Source organism: Paramormyrops kingsleyae, chromosome 5 (assembly GCF_048594095.1).
Source record: "Paramormyrops kingsleyae isolate MSU_618 chromosome 5, PKINGS_0.4, whole genome shotgun sequence".
NCBI lineage: Eukaryota > Metazoa > Chordata > Actinopteri > Osteoglossiformes > Mormyridae > Paramormyrops > Paramormyrops kingsleyae.
In genome coordinates this window covers 484,507-500,460 of record NC_132801.1, presented here as the reverse complement: position 1 = coordinate 500,460, position 15,954 = coordinate 484,507, and positions in this window count along the sequence as shown.

Genomic DNA, 15,954 nt, shown 5'->3' with positions numbered 1-15,954 from the left:
CCACCCAACGAGGCACCGCAGGGGGGACCATAGGCGACCGCCAAGCAGGAGCCAGGAGGACCGCAGGCGACCGCCGAGCCAAAGCCAGGGGGACCGAAGGCAAGCCGGGGGGCAGATGGGGCAGGACCTGACCCCGGCGCAGGTGTCCTCTTCCTCTCCGGGAGACCAAGAGACAGGGACAGTGTTGTGCCAGTTTACACTGAAAAAGTACTAGTTCAAAGTTCAGTTAATTTAAATAAATATACGTTCATAACAGAGCATGTGAGCGGAGTGGAGCGGTTTTTTAATTAAGGCTGCAGCAGTCGCTCTGTCTCACTCCAATTTCACTCCGATACCGCGCGCAAATCTTCCCAGAATTCATCTATACAATTATCAAGATTTAGATCCGCTTTGTAATCTAAAAAGACCTTTCTCGGAAACATGAGTGTGCTAAGCGAACACGCGGAGGCCAAAGCAAAATGTGAGCAAGTTTTATATGGTTGTAGCATATCAAGGCTATAAAGTACTGTAAATAAAAGTATTGTTACGTGCCGTAAGTTCCAGGGGGAGCCCTGCAGAATCTCCGGACCTCCCTCCTTCGTCATTCGCCGGCTGCATCTTCGCTCCGCCTCCTTGACTGGACCCCGCCCACATATCCCCTGATGTATCACGCGTCACTTCCTGGTTCCTGTGAAGAAAAGACCGCGGATCGCAAACTTCGGGAGTTCTGCTCATTGTTTGGATTATCTTTGGTTTACTTATTGGTTTGATTATCTGTGTATGACTGTTTTGGTTTCTCAGTTTCTGACTTTCTGCTTTGCCCCTTTTGGTACCTTTGCCTTCGGTTTGTTTGTCTTCTGGTTTGAACTCTTGCTTAGCTCCTGACTACTCTCTTTGCCTCGCCCTTTTGGATACTGTGTTTCGGCCTGTGTGTTTTCTGTACATGTCTGTTAGGTGCGTAAGGAGTGACTGCCTTGTTGTTTTTGCGAACGTGGTGTTTACTGTTGTTTTGGTTAGGGAGTTACACTTAGTCTTTGTCATTTTGGTTTCCTCTTGTTTTCATTACCTTTAGAGTTAGCTTAGTTTGGGACGTGTTCGTTAGCTGTTTTGGTTGTTATTTTGGTGTGGGTCACTCCCGAAGTTTGTTGCACCTCGTGTTTGTAACTGTGTCTGTGAATAAATATAAAATAATACAAAAAAAATCCCTTTGTTTCCTGTGTTCCCCTTTCCCATTCCCTGCTTGTCCCGTCTTCCCCTCTACCTCTCCTCTACCTTTCTGGCGATCCCCAACCCTAGACTGGGGATCGTAACAGAAATTGGGGGCTCATCCTTTCTTTTCTTCCTTCCGGTGTTTGTCTGGTGGATTTTTTTTTTGTGGGGGGGCGGTGTTGTGGTTGTGTTAGTGGGAATGGCCCAGTTCGATCTCGTAACTTTCACCCTCCACCCCACGCTCGAGCAGTTTGATAGGTGCCGCAAGGACGACTTGCTGGCAATAGCAGACTTTTTTAATGTTTGTCCCCGTTGAGGCGTCCAAACGGGCGATAAAACGGGTTCTGCAGGACAAGCTGATTCAGCAGGGTATCCTACCTGAGTTGGGCGGCTCGCTGGGTGTTGCATCCACTCCCGTGCAGTTGTCGGCTGCAGCGGAGGCCAGCGGCGACGATCCAGGGCTGGGGATCCGTATGGATCCCGGCGATCCTCGCTCAGCTAGGGAGGAGCTGCTGCTTACCTTTAAGCTGAGGGAGCTGGAGTTGGAGATAAAATGGCAGGAGTATCAGGCACAACTTCTCCATGTCCGGGTTGTGCAGATAGAGGCTGAGAAAGAGGTGGCATTGCGGAGGCTAAGCAGGGCTGAACCAAAGCCTGAGCCCCGTCCGCGGAAGGTACACTCGCCGGGTGTCGCCCCTCAGGCAGACCTACCCGCCCGTGACCCAGCTGGTGCCCAAGACGCTCCTCGCCCTCGCCTGTGTTCTCCTTTGAGTTCCCAAAGCACTGAAATTGGGCATTCCGGATTCGATGTCAGCCGTCAGGTCAGACTTGTTCCCATATTTCGTGAGAATGAGGTGGATGCCTATTTCTCTATATTTGAGCGGATTGCTAAGACCTTGAACTGGCCCAAACACCTTTGGTCTTTGTTGTTACAATGTAAGCTAGTGGGGAAAGTGCAAGAGGTTTGTTCGGCTCTGGCGTTAGAGCAGAGCCTAGATTATGATGTCGTGAAAGCTACTATATTAAAGGCATATGAGTTAGTACCCGAGGCTTATTGACAAAACTTCAGACAATTAAGTAAATCCACCAGCCAAACCCACGTTCAGTTTGCTCGTGAGAAGGCTCTGTTGTTTGATAAATGGTGTGCTGCAAGTGGTGTCTCCAACTTTGACCAGCTTAAGGAGTTGCTGTTATTAGAGGAATTTAAAAACTGGGTTCCGGATCGCGTTGTGGTGTATTTAAATGAACAGAAAGTCGTTTCTTTGTCTGAGGCTGCCACCCTTGCAGATGAATTTATTTTGACCCACAAGACTGTGTTTGCCCCATCTCCTCTACCTTTCTGGCGATCCCCAACCCTAGACTGGGGATCGTAACAGTATAAAAGCCTATAATTTGGTAATCAAATAAATTAGTTTGTCATTCAAATTAGGTCTAATAGGATTTTTTAAATTCACGTAACGCTGTCAGTGAAATTTTATTTTATAGAGAGAGACGCAGCAGCAGCATCAACAGAAAATAACTGAGGAATTTAAAACATGGATGCGCTTAACCTGTATATTCTTTAGGCTATTAAGCCCACTGATTCCTTTATTTTTAAGCCTATTTTGTGTGGAATGCCACTGCCAAACCTGTCCATTGTTGCCTATATGTTGTTTAAAAATAAATATTTTCTGTTCTGAGTGCCGTTGCTCACATTTCTTTATGATATAAGGCATCGGTTTAAGGTGATATTTGTTAGGCATGCAGATTATTTGTCCCTCTTTTAAATTGGAGCGAGCGTGGAGCGATTTGACTGGAGCGGGAGGAAATTTTAGTGGAGCGAGGAGCGGTGTTGAGCGGAGCGACCTGATTAGAGCAGAGGAGCGGGCGGAGCCAACAGCCTCGTGAGCAAGGAGCGGAAATTGTCACCGCTCCACTCCGCTCACATGCTCTGGTTCATAATTTGTAAACTGATTTGTTCAGTTCAGCGTTCACGAAAAATATGAACATGTTCAATGAACGCCATTCATTGAACATGTTCATGCACAACACTGGACGGGGACCCAGCCAGGATCTGCCGCGATGAGGTAGTGGTTGGGGTGACCCACCAGAGGGGTTCAGTGGGGCAGGAGCAGGAACCGGGGAATCAGGAGCAGAAACCGGGGAGTAGAGAGCAGGGTCGGGGGAGGCAGGAACCGGAACAGGAACCACGGGGGCCAGATCATCTCCTGCCGAGGAAGCTTGCTCTGTCCTTAACTGGAGCAGCTTGCTCAGGCTCTCCGCCATCTTCCCTAGCGCGTGAAGCAGGGAAGTAGGGGTAAAGATGGCGCACTCCTCCTTAAGCCATGCAAGGAGAGAGGCAGCTTCAGGGGAGTCCCAAACCGTTGAATCCCCCCTCACTCGGCAGCATAGACCCAGAAGAGCAAAGTACTGTCTAGCTAGGGTCTCGGACGCAGGCGGGCGAAGCTGCGGGCAGATGAGCCTCCAGCATCGGCGGTGTCTTCTTGTCGAGTCCGGTCATTCTGTTACATACTGAGGAGCGCAGACCAGGGAAGCAGAGGCAGGACTCGAGGTGTCAGGAGAATACGGGGTTTAATCACAGGGAAGACACGATCAGGAGACAACCACATAACGTCAATGACCGGACTGGGGAAACATACTTGAACACGGATTTAAATACACAGGACTAATCAACAGGATTGGAACCAGCTGGTGACATCAGGATTCCACACGGGGTAGTGAGGGGGGCGTGGCACACAGGAGGATCGGATGAGCAGGGCGTGACAGAAGTCCAGAAAAAGAAGGACTGCAGGGGACAGAAGAATAGAACAGGAAAAAACTGATGCAAGAGATCCAGCCACGTAATCCCAAAGAGCAGCAACAGGAGGACAGTCCCAGAATATATGGAGAAAGGTGTCAGAGACTAGAAGGGGACAGAGATGATATAATGGGTCAGGATCTAAACCCATAAGATGGCCTTTCCTGGGAGTGGGGTACAATCTATGTACAAATTTATATTGTGTTTGCTGATGATTCAGATTTTTAGAACAGTTTTTGATGTTTTGAAAATGACACTCCAGGATAACACAGGGGTGGGGGAGAGCTCCATCTGCCAGATGGAAGTGACAAAGAGGTTTGTAAGAGGATTTGCAGAGAAGGGAATAGAGACACAGGCTTAGAACTGGGGGAGAGTCTAAGCAAATGTGCAGAGCGGATGAGGGAGGAGAGGAGAAAGAATAAAGGCTATAAGGGACAGCCCTGCCTGGCACCTCGAGAAAGCTGAAAAGGAGGAGAAATGTTGACATTGACTGAGGGGGGAGAGGAGAAGAGGGTCTGAACCAAGTTGGTAAAATACGGGCCGATGCCCATTCGGTCGGGGACTCTCTAAGAAAATGTCCAATTCATCCTGTCAACTGCCTTCTCAGCATCTAAGGAAAGAAGGGCAGCAGAGAAGGGAAAGGAGGGGGCAGCATGAAGTACATGCAGCATGGCGGGAAAGGCAGTTGGGTCTGGGTGAATCAATTTAGAAATCACCACCTGCTGCCGACGAACAAGCACTTTAGCAGCTTAACATCAGAATTCATCAGGGAGCTGGAACAGTCTGTGGGGTCTTTGCCTTGTTTAAGGAGTAAAGTCATCAAGGATGAATAAAGAGAAGGATGAAGATGAGAAGCAGAGACAACAGAATTCAGCATGTGTAAAAGCAGAGTAGAAAGCTGGAGGCTTCTGGACCCAAGAGCTGGGGAAGGGGTAGGGCATCAAGGAACAAATTGGGATCAGAGGATAGGGAGACAGAGGATGAAGAGAATAAATCAGAATAAAACTGAAAAAAAGTATTTATTTCCAAAGGGTTACTGGTGCCGACCCCATCCTTAGTTTTAACTGAAGATATAACTGAAAATGAGTCTCACTTCCTAAGCCTAAGAGCCAGTAGATTACTAGGCCTGTGTAGCTCTGGTCCTGAACTACCACCCCTTTACGGTAGTTATTTAATTGGAAAATTTTGCGTGCAGCATTGTGTCTCACAAGAGACAACAGTCCGAGTCTGGGAGGAGGCCCCGGGGAAGACCCAGGACACGCTGGAGGGACTATGTCTCTCGGCTGGCCTGGGAACGCCTCGGGATTCCCCCAGAGGAGCTGGAGGAAGTGGCCGGGGAGAGGGAAGTCTGGGTTTCCCTGCTGAGACTGCTGCCCCTGCGACCCGACCTCGGATAAGCGGGAGAAAATGGATGGATGGATGGAAGTGCTGTAAGGGGTTAAATGTGCCTGACTCCATTTGACAGGCTTTCCAATTAGTTAATCGGTGAGACTTATTTGGTCACGCCCTAGCTCTGACTCCCATCGCTATCGGCATGACAATTTCCGCTTTTTTCCCCAAAAAGAAAAAAAGGGAACTCCTCGTGCTAACAACCGTTGTGCTGGACTGATAAAGTGGCCAAGAATTATCATCCGTGGTAAGATTGATATACCTTCTAAACTAAGGTGTATTAATCCTTGACAAAGCCGAACGAATTGCTATATTGTTACATTTCAGCTTTGTAGAGCAGTTTGATGGACCGGTTGCTTTTCGCAGATGTGCCAAGGCAAAATGCTATAAAGCTCATTCATGCATTGATTCAGCGGTGAGTGAAAAATCATGCAAACCTTGTAGGTTATTGTAAGGCAGCTAATGTGTATGTTAACTGACACTGAAGACTCTGAAAGGGATTGCTAATGGTGCTAGCCACCTGAGATTTACGTGGTTGAGATGCTAGTAGCTTATTAGCTGGGGCCTAGTTGTTTGCTGGCATGATCCAATGTTCTACCCAAACTAAAAAGCCATCGATGTCGGTTATTTGTTATTTTCCTAAACTGTTGCTGCTAAACATATTGTGAAGGAAAAAGCATAATTGTGAGACTCTTCAATTGATTTATATTTACTTCATGTTGTAGTAGTTAAAGAGGCTAATATTTAGTGCAGTCCTTCATTGTGACCGGTGCAGGGAGAGACTGTTAAGCATGTTGAGCCGTAGAGCCTTTCGGTTACTACAAATGTTTTGTACTTAATTCAGTTTTGACCAATTTAAAGAAGTATTTTTATTTTTATATTCTTGCAAATTGATTTTTCTGTTAGTCACTAATATAACTATAGTCTATTGAATACTTTAATGTGATTATACTCACTTTGAGTGTATTTACATTTTCACAGCTGCAATTGTATACTTGGAACTTGATATACCGGTACTTTTGTTGTACAACTAAATTGCTTGAGAACATGATTTGAACTAATAATTAGTAATAATTCATGGGGAGGTAGAGTATGAATGTAACAAGCCATTTGGATCTTATCTGAAATGGTTATAGGTCAGGTTTTTGGTGACACCATAAAAAAAACAAAAGGGATGCAGCTGGCCCCACAGCATCCGCCGGAGCCTTCCTGCTGGTTTGTGTGACGGTTCAGGTTCCCAGATCCAGAGGCAATTCCCAGATCCGAAGACCCAGGAATTCCAAGTGTGAACTTAACCAAGTGCGAACTTAGTGAGAACTAAACCGCCTTGAGCTATCGAATGGTGTTCTGTACAGGCGACGCCAAGAAGGTCCCAAAACAACCTACCAGCTTATACTCCCAGCTGAGTTTCGCAGCACAGTTTTGATCAGCCTGCATGACCATATGGGTCACATGGGGGTGGACTGCACAATAGGTCTTGTAAGGTCTAGGTTTTACTGGCCAAGGATGGCTGTAGATGTGGAAAGGAAGGTGAGATCTTGTGTGTAGGGAGGAAGGCATTGTTTGAGAAAGCCACACCCCTGGTCAATATTAAGATCACAAGGCCTCTTGAGCTTCTTTGCATGGACTTTCTCTCTCTCAAACTAGACAAAAGTGGGACCAAAGACATCCTTGTGATCACAGATCACTTTACTAAGTTTGCAGTTGCCATTCCTACACCTAACCAAAAGGCCCACACAATTTCAAGGTGTCTATGGGAGAATTTCATGGTGCACTATGGCATACCAGACAAGCTACATAGCGACCAGAGGTCAGACTTTGAGTCTGATAAAAGAGCTCTGTCGGATGGTTGGCATGCAGAAAGTAAGGATGATCCTGTTGAGTGATTTAATCGCACTTTACTAGACATGCTAGGTACCCTTCAAAACCAAGACTACCGTAATGACACTAATATCACTGAAAAGCACAGCTTCTCTGCTTTCAGAAACCGTTGGAATTTTTTCTATAGTGCAAACGGTTCAAGAGTTATGGTAATTCAAAAATAACATTGAAAAAACCTGTCGGAGGTGACAGCTTCGGTTTGAAAGGGTTAAGGACATTGCATAGAGATTAACTCCTCCCATGTGTATACTTACCCACAGAGGAGAGCAACAAGCCTGTCCAGCAGCCTGCAAGGCACAGACCCAGTACTTATGCAAACCCTGTTGTACATGCTGATCAGTCCGAGGAGGAAGATTAACTCACTCCAGTTTACTGAGCCAGACAACTCCCAAATGCGCAGGCCCCCACCGTTCATGATAGTCAGGTCCAGCCTGATCCACCTTTGTCTAATGAACAAAATACACAATATGCCGAATCTCCAGAAGAATGCACTGTCAAGAGTTCAGTAAGTGCCCAGAATGTTGGTTGCACCCCTGATATTGGCAGGCCGGAAAATATGTCTGCTATAATCAAAGAGAAAATGGTAGATTACAAGGACTCAACATTTTGAGGGATAGCCAGCATGGATTTAGGAGAGGTAGATCCTGTTTAACAAATCTGTTAATGAGTTTTTTGAGGAAGCTACTCTGGAAGTTGATGATAAGAAGGCCTATGATGTCATCTACTTAGATTTCCAAAAGGTTTTTGATGTTGTCCCCCACAAGAGGCTCTTACTTAAACTGAAAGTGACAGGTATTTTAGGAACTGTAGCGACCTGGATTGATAACTGGTTAACAGATAGGAAGCAGTGAGTAGTTTTAAGAGGCACAATGTCACAGTGGGCCTGCATTCATAGTGGGGTACCGCAGGGTTCAATTTTAGGACCACTATTGTTCCTAATTTACATAAATGATATAGACACCAATATATACAATAAACTGGTGAAATTTGCAGATGACAGCAAGGTGGGTGGTGTAGCAGATACTGAATTAGCGGCTCAGCAGCTACAGTGGGATCTTGATTTAATTAGTGACTGGACCGATACCTGGCAGATGAAATTTAACATAGACAAATGTAAGGTACTCCATGTAGGGAGCAGAAATATAAAGTACAGGTATTTTATGGGACCTACTGAAATAAAGGTAGCTGATTATGAGAAAGACCTTGGTGTGTATGTCGATGCTTCCATGTCTCATTCTCGCCAGTGCGGGGAAGCAATAAAAAAGGCCAATAGGATGTTGGGGTATATCTCCAGGTGTGTGGAGTTTAAGTCAAGGGAGGTAATGCTAAGATTATACAATTCCTTGGTGAGACCTCACCTAGAATATTGTGTGCAGGTTTGGTCACCATATCTTAAAAAGGACATTGTGGCCTTAGAAAAGGTGCAGCGTAGGGCCACAAGAATGATTCCTGGTCTTAGAGGAATGTCATACGAGGAAAGGTTAGTTGAGCTAAATCTGTTCAGCCTCAAGCAAAGGAGACTGAGGGGGGACATGATCCAAGTCTATAAGATTCTAACAGGTTTGGATGCTGTTCAACCAAATAGTTACTTCAGCATTAGTTCAAATACAAGAACTCATGGCCATAGATGGAAATTAGCGGGAGAACATTTCAAACTGGATTTAAGGAAGCACTTCTTTACACAGCGTGTAGTCAGAGTATGGAATAGTCTTCCTGATAACATAGTGCAAGCTGAATCCTTGGGTTCCATTAAATCAGAGCTAGATAAGATTTTAACAACTCTGAGCTATTAGTTAAGTTCTCCCCAAGCAAGCTCGATGGGCCGAATGGCCTCCTCTCGTTTTTATAGTTCTTATGTTCTTATGATAACACGCCAAATAATCCCTTGGCACTTAACAAATCTACTAGCCATGGTCTTGGACAAGCCTGGTCTCTCCCATACATTGTCATAATGTTACTCTTTCCCTTGCATTGAGTCTCACTTTGGATAAACCCGGTATCTCCATTATATTCAGTGTCTTCTTTGATAAATGTGGTCTATCCCTTACATTCAGTGTCATCTTGGATAAGGCTAGTATCTCCCTTACATTCAGTGTCATCTTGGATAAATATGCTCTCTCTCTTACAGTCAGTATCATCTTTGATAATCCTGATCTCTGTATTACATTCAGTGTCATCTTGGACAAGCCTGGTGTCTCCGTTACATTCAGTGTCATCTTTAATAAACCTGGTCTCGCCCTTACATTCAGTGTCATCTTGGATAAATATGCTCTCTCTCTTACATTCAGTGTCATCTTTGATAATCCTGATCTCTGTATTACATTCAGTGTGATCTTGGACAAGCCTGGTGTCTCCGTTACAATCAGGGTCATCTTTGATAAACCTGGTCTCGCCCTTACATCCAGTGTCATCTTGGACAAGCCTCGGCTCTCCCTTACATTCATTGTTATTTTGGACAAATGTCCCTCTCCCTTACATTCATTGTCATTTGGAAAAATCCCTTACATTCAGTGTCATCATGGAGAAATCTGGTCTCTCCCTTACATTCAGTGTATCATTGGACAAGCATGATCTCTCCCTTACATTCTGTGTCATCTTGGACAAGCCCAGTCTCTCCCTTACATGCATTGTCATCTTGGATAAATATGCTCTCTCCCTTACATTCAGTGTCATCTTTTATAAAACTGGTGGCTGCCTTACATTAAGTGGCATCTTGGACCAGTCTGATCTCTATATTACATTGTGTCATCTTGGACAAGCCTGGCCTATCCCTTTCATTCAGTGTCATCTTGAATAAGGTTGGCATATCCCTTACATTCACTGTTATATTGGATAATTCTGGTCTCTGACTTACATCCAAAGTCATGTTGGACAAGCCTGATCTCTCCCTTTCATTCAGTGTCATCTTGGATAAGCCTGGTCTTTCCATTGCCACTGGAGTTAGGGTTTGGCAACTCCTTTACAGTCAGTATACGCAGGCACATTCACTGTCATGTGTATGTGGAAGATTGCCCTTCTTTCATAGTCATTACTGAGGGACACATGAATTTGACCTCTCCTTCACAGTACTCATACTGACCAGCTGATATACAGCATATGGATCTTTGATCATCTAGCACTGACAGGTTTCCATTTCCCTGAGGCTCTTCGGGATGTGGCTATGGGTTTTCGTGACTGCATGTAGTACCATGGAGGGATATTTCAGGAATGCCTGGAATTCACTTCAGTCTTAATAGGATTTTAAAAGGGAATGGGCTAAACATTGTATGGACCACATGTTGATTTCACCTAACAGTATATCTCCACTGTGTCCACTTATTCACTCATTCTGTAAGCACTGTGCTTACTTATTCACCCCCTTTGAAACCTCTGTGTTCACTTATTCACCTATTCTGGAACCTCTGTGTTCACTTTTTCACGCATTCTGAAAGTGCTGTGTTCACTTATTCACCTCTTCTGAAACCTCAATCACTATCTTCTGTTTACTTACTGCACTCTTTTTGCCTTCTGTCTTTCCTTCCTTTTTTCCCTTGTTCAGTGCTCCCAGTGAGAGCACATTCTCACCTTCACGTAGCTCTAACCTTCCTTGTTATCACTCCAAATGTCCCTTTTCCAATTGCACCCCTTCTCCTATTTCTCATTTTCTGGAAACACTACTGGGTAACACTTTACACTTGACAGGGCACAAGTACTTAGTAACAAAACAGTTAGTACAGAACTTCAATTCATGAACAAATAGAGTCGCTACTGAAGATAAAAGCTGCATCATGATTCAGTAATAATGAACAAACATGAGATAAATGTTTCACTTGTTTCAGTTGTTCCTTCAGTAGTCCCTAAGTAGTGCTTTAGTAGTTCACAAAGATTTACAGAATTAGATATAGTAACAAATATAGTAACTGCTTGGGTATAGTAATCTTGATTCATTAAGGATGAAGGATTGCAGGGGTTCTGGAGCCTATCCTGGAGGCTATGGCAAAAGGCGGGGAGCCACCCAGGATGGGGTGTCAGCCCATCACAGGGCACACTCACACACCATTCACAACTTGATAACTCCATTTAGCCTCAGAATGTTTTTGGACTGTGAGGGGAATACACAGTGTATAAACAGAACTCTATCCACTCAGGAAACTCCAGGACCATACAGGTAGAGCATGCAAACTCTACACACATGGAGTCATGGCGGACACTCGAACCTTGGTGTGAGGCAACAGTGCCTCAGTGGAAAAAATTAAGAGACCACAGCACAATTTTTTGTTTCACCCATTTCACAGTTAAAGGGAGTGTATCTGTGAGTAATATGTATTTTTTGCAGACTCAGGTCTGGTTCTTCTCTATTTCTCATTAATGAAAGGCTTCTTCCTTGCCTTATGGGACTTCAGTCCTGCTTCTAGGAGCCTGATGCAAACTGTACTAGCAGTCCACTTCACACCTGCACTTAATGTATCCCATTCTTTTTGAAGGTCACTCGATGTCATCCTACAGTTCATGAGTTCATGAATTAGAATGTCGCTTCCGCCTTTTACTTGGCTGGTTTCTGCTCATTCCCAGTGTCTCCTGCTTCACCTTATTGTTGTGTTCTGCTCTCTTTGAAATTTTGAACTTGGAAGCAACCTGCTGCTCAGCACAGCCTCTGCCAGCAGAACCATGATTAAACCAGGAATACAGATTTGTTTCAAAATTTAGAGTCTCTTAATTTGTTCCGTGGCTGAAAATATGTGTGTGTGTATATGACATGTATGTTTCAGAAATGTGCTCCTCCTGTCCTCCATGCTGGACTGGGAGGTGCAGGCTGATGGAGGAGGTGTACCTGGCATTCCTCCCCATCAGCCTGCAGTGAAAGTACGCAGGTGTGTGTGGGTGGGGCTGCCCCCCAGCCATTATCAGCATTTCTCATCGCAGCAGGACAGGCTCACACAGGTCACTCTCCCATACATTTACATTCCCTTACCCTCTTCCTCCTCCTTCTGTTCCCCCCTCTGTATCACACAGGCTGTAATACTTCTTTACTATTATGTTCGTTTGACTGCTTAGTGTATCTTAGTCTGCCAAATTCTATTAATACCATGGAAAGATATATTTCTTTCTTTCAAGCAATATTTTTGAGATGACTATGCAATTAAGAAACAAGTTATGTAATATCGACAGATGTTTATACATCCATCACTTCATTTATAAATACTGTTCATTTATCCAAACCTGAGGAATCAGTACCCATCCTCAGTACATTTCCAAAGACCATCTTTGGTCACCCAAAAGTTTTTCACGCAAATATGTTTATATCTTCTCCCTACCAGTGGTCAACTCCACCATCTCATCTCATTTTTTATAACCACTTAAAAAAAAAATATATACCCTACTGATCAAAAGTCTTTGCACACCATAGGTTTTTACCACATTTCCATTTATTTAATAAACTGCTGATTTTTTATTCTTGATAAGCATTGGAAAGTTGAGTTAACAACTATAAATGAAAATATGTCAAATAAAAAAAAATCTTTCCTTTATAACATGGAAAGAGAATGTAACAGTGCATGTCTGACATCCTATTAACCTGTGTGGTGATGATATAGTCAAATTCTAGGATGTCCTCTAACTTTAAATGCACTAGTTAACTGTCCCCAAGCCAGCTGGAAGATATAACCCTCTGACTGTAACCTTTTAAAGATTCCCAGTCCACCTTAGCTGACTCCTCACAGCAGAGGAGCAATGGCTCTATTTTGAGGTCCATCCAGATCTCTGTCAGGACTCTGGGCCCAGCACCCATAAGTAGAACCAGTCACTGATACTCACAGCTATTTTCATTCAGTCATTATCCCCAGCTGGTGACCATACATTATCATAAGTGAGGAGAGGGACATGCATTAATCAGTAAACTGCAATGTTCAGCTCCACAGAGCTACTGAATACCCATGAAACTGCAGCGACTGATCCACGTGACAAGGACATGACAAACACAGGGAGAACCTACGAGCACAGAGACACACACCAGGAGACACAAAAACAAACAGCGACTTAGACACACCAATAGACACTAAAGCACAGAGACTGACACAGACACTGGGAGACACAAAAGTAGAGACTCAGACACACACCAGGAGACACAAAAGTACAGAGTCTCAGACACACACTAGGAGATGCAAAACAGAGAAACTCAGACACACAGCAGGAGACACAAAAGTACAGAGACTCAGACACACACCAGGAGACACAAAAGTACAGAGACTCAGACACACACCAGGAGACACAAAAGTACAGAGACTCAGATACATACCAGGAGACACAAAAGTACAGAGTCTCAGACACACACCAGGAGACACAAAAACACACAGTGACTCAGACACACACCAGGAGACACAAAAGTACAGAGACTCAGACACAAACCAGGAGACACAAAAGTACAGAGTCTCAGACACACACCAGGAGACACAAAAGTACAGTCTCAGACACACACCAGTAGACGCAAAACAGAGACTCAGACACATACCAGGAGACACAAAAGTACAGAGACTCAGACACACACCAGGAGACACAAAAGTACAGAGACTCAGACACACACCAGGAGACACAAAAGTACAGAGACTCAGACACAAACCAGGAGACACAAAAGTACAGAGTCTCAGACACACACCAGGAGACACAAAAGTACAGTCTCAGACACACACCAGTAGACGCAAAACAGAGACTCAGACACATACCAGGAGACACAAAAGTACAGAGACTCAGACACACACCAGGAGACACAAAAGTACAGAGACTCAGACACACACCAGGAGACACAAAAGTACAGAGACTCAGATACATACCAGGAGACACAAAAGTACAGAGTCTCAGACACACACCAGGAGACACAAAAACACACAGTGACTCAGACACACACCAGGAGACACAAAAGTACAGAGACTCAGACACAAACCAGGAGACACAAAAGTACAGAGTCTCAGACACACACCAGGAGACACAAAAGTACAGTCTCAGACACACACCAGTAGACGCAAAACAGAGACTCAGACACATACCAGGAGACACAAAAGTACAGAGACTCAGACACACACCAGGAGACACAAAAGTACAGAGACTCAGACACACACCAGGAGACACAAAAGTACAGAGACTCAGACACACACCAGTAGACGCAAAACAGAGACTCAGACACACATCAGGAGACACAAAAGTACAGAGTCTCAGACACACACCAGGAGACACAAAAGTACAGAGTCTCAGACACATACCAGGAGACACAAAAACACACAGTGACTCAGACACACACCAGGAGACACAAAAGTACAGAGACTCAGACACACACCAGGACACACAAATTACAGAGTCTCAGACACATACCAGGAGACACAAAAGTACAGAGACTCAGACACATACCAGGAGACACAAAAGTACAGAGACTCAGACACATACCAGGAGACACAAAAGTACAGAGACTCAGACACACACCAGGAGACACAAAAACACACAGTGACTGAGACACACACCAGGAGACACAAAAGTACAGAGACTCAGACACACACCAGGACACACAAATTACAGAGTCTCAGACACATACCAGGAGACACAAAAGTACAGAGACTCAGACACACACCAGGAGACACAAAAACACACAGTGACTCAGACACACACCAGGAGACACAAAAGTACAGGGACTCAGACACACACCAGGAGACACAAGAATACATAGTGACACACACCAAATCACACCCACTATATACACACATTCTCCAAAACTAGTTTACATCATTTTACATATGTGCAGCCTTTGACATGCACTCTCCAAATTCAAACAGCCAAATAAAAACACACACCTACACATCCACACAATATTGCAGACACTGCTATGTGCTAAAACCTGCCATGAATGTGCTCCATAGTTAGGGCCACTGAGACAGAGCCAAGGAGGGCTAGGGGGTCCTGTTCACCCAAGAAGTAATCCACAGTGTGTCACTCCTGTTCACTCAAGGAGTAATCCACAATGTGTCACTCCTGTTCACGCAATAAGTACTCCACAGTGTGTTACTCCTGTTAGGACTGGGCGATATCACATCAATATTATACGGCACATGTGCAACAATCACAAGGGCTTCAGATAACGGGTGAAACATTTTTCCAGATACCAGCTACAGACATTTATTTATGGCCATAATTTGTGCATAAATGACCTTGTCTATGTGCTCCTAACCATGGTGATGTGCCTCTGACCACATCAATGTGCCTCTGACCACATCAACGTGCCTCTGACCAGATTAATGTGCCTCTGACCACATCAACGTGCCTCTGACCACGTTATTGTGCCCCTGACCAGATTAATGTGCCTCTGACCATGTTAATGTGCCTCTGACCACATTAATGTGCCTCTGACCACAACAATGTGCCTCTGACCACATTATTGTGGCCCTGACCACATTAATGTGCCTCTGACCACATCAATGTGCCTCTGATCACGCTAATGTGCCTCTGACCATGTTAATGTGCCTCTGACCACATTAATGTACCCCTGACCACGTTAATGGTCCTCTGACCACATCAATGTGCATCTAACTATGATAATGTTAATAATTGAGATAGTTACAGTAGAAAAGTGATCATTACAAATGCTCTAAAGAAATTCTGCCTGGTCCATATACTATTCCTATGTGTCTCTTCAGTTTTTATTCATATCCCAGCACTGTTCCTGTACCGTTTAATGTTCG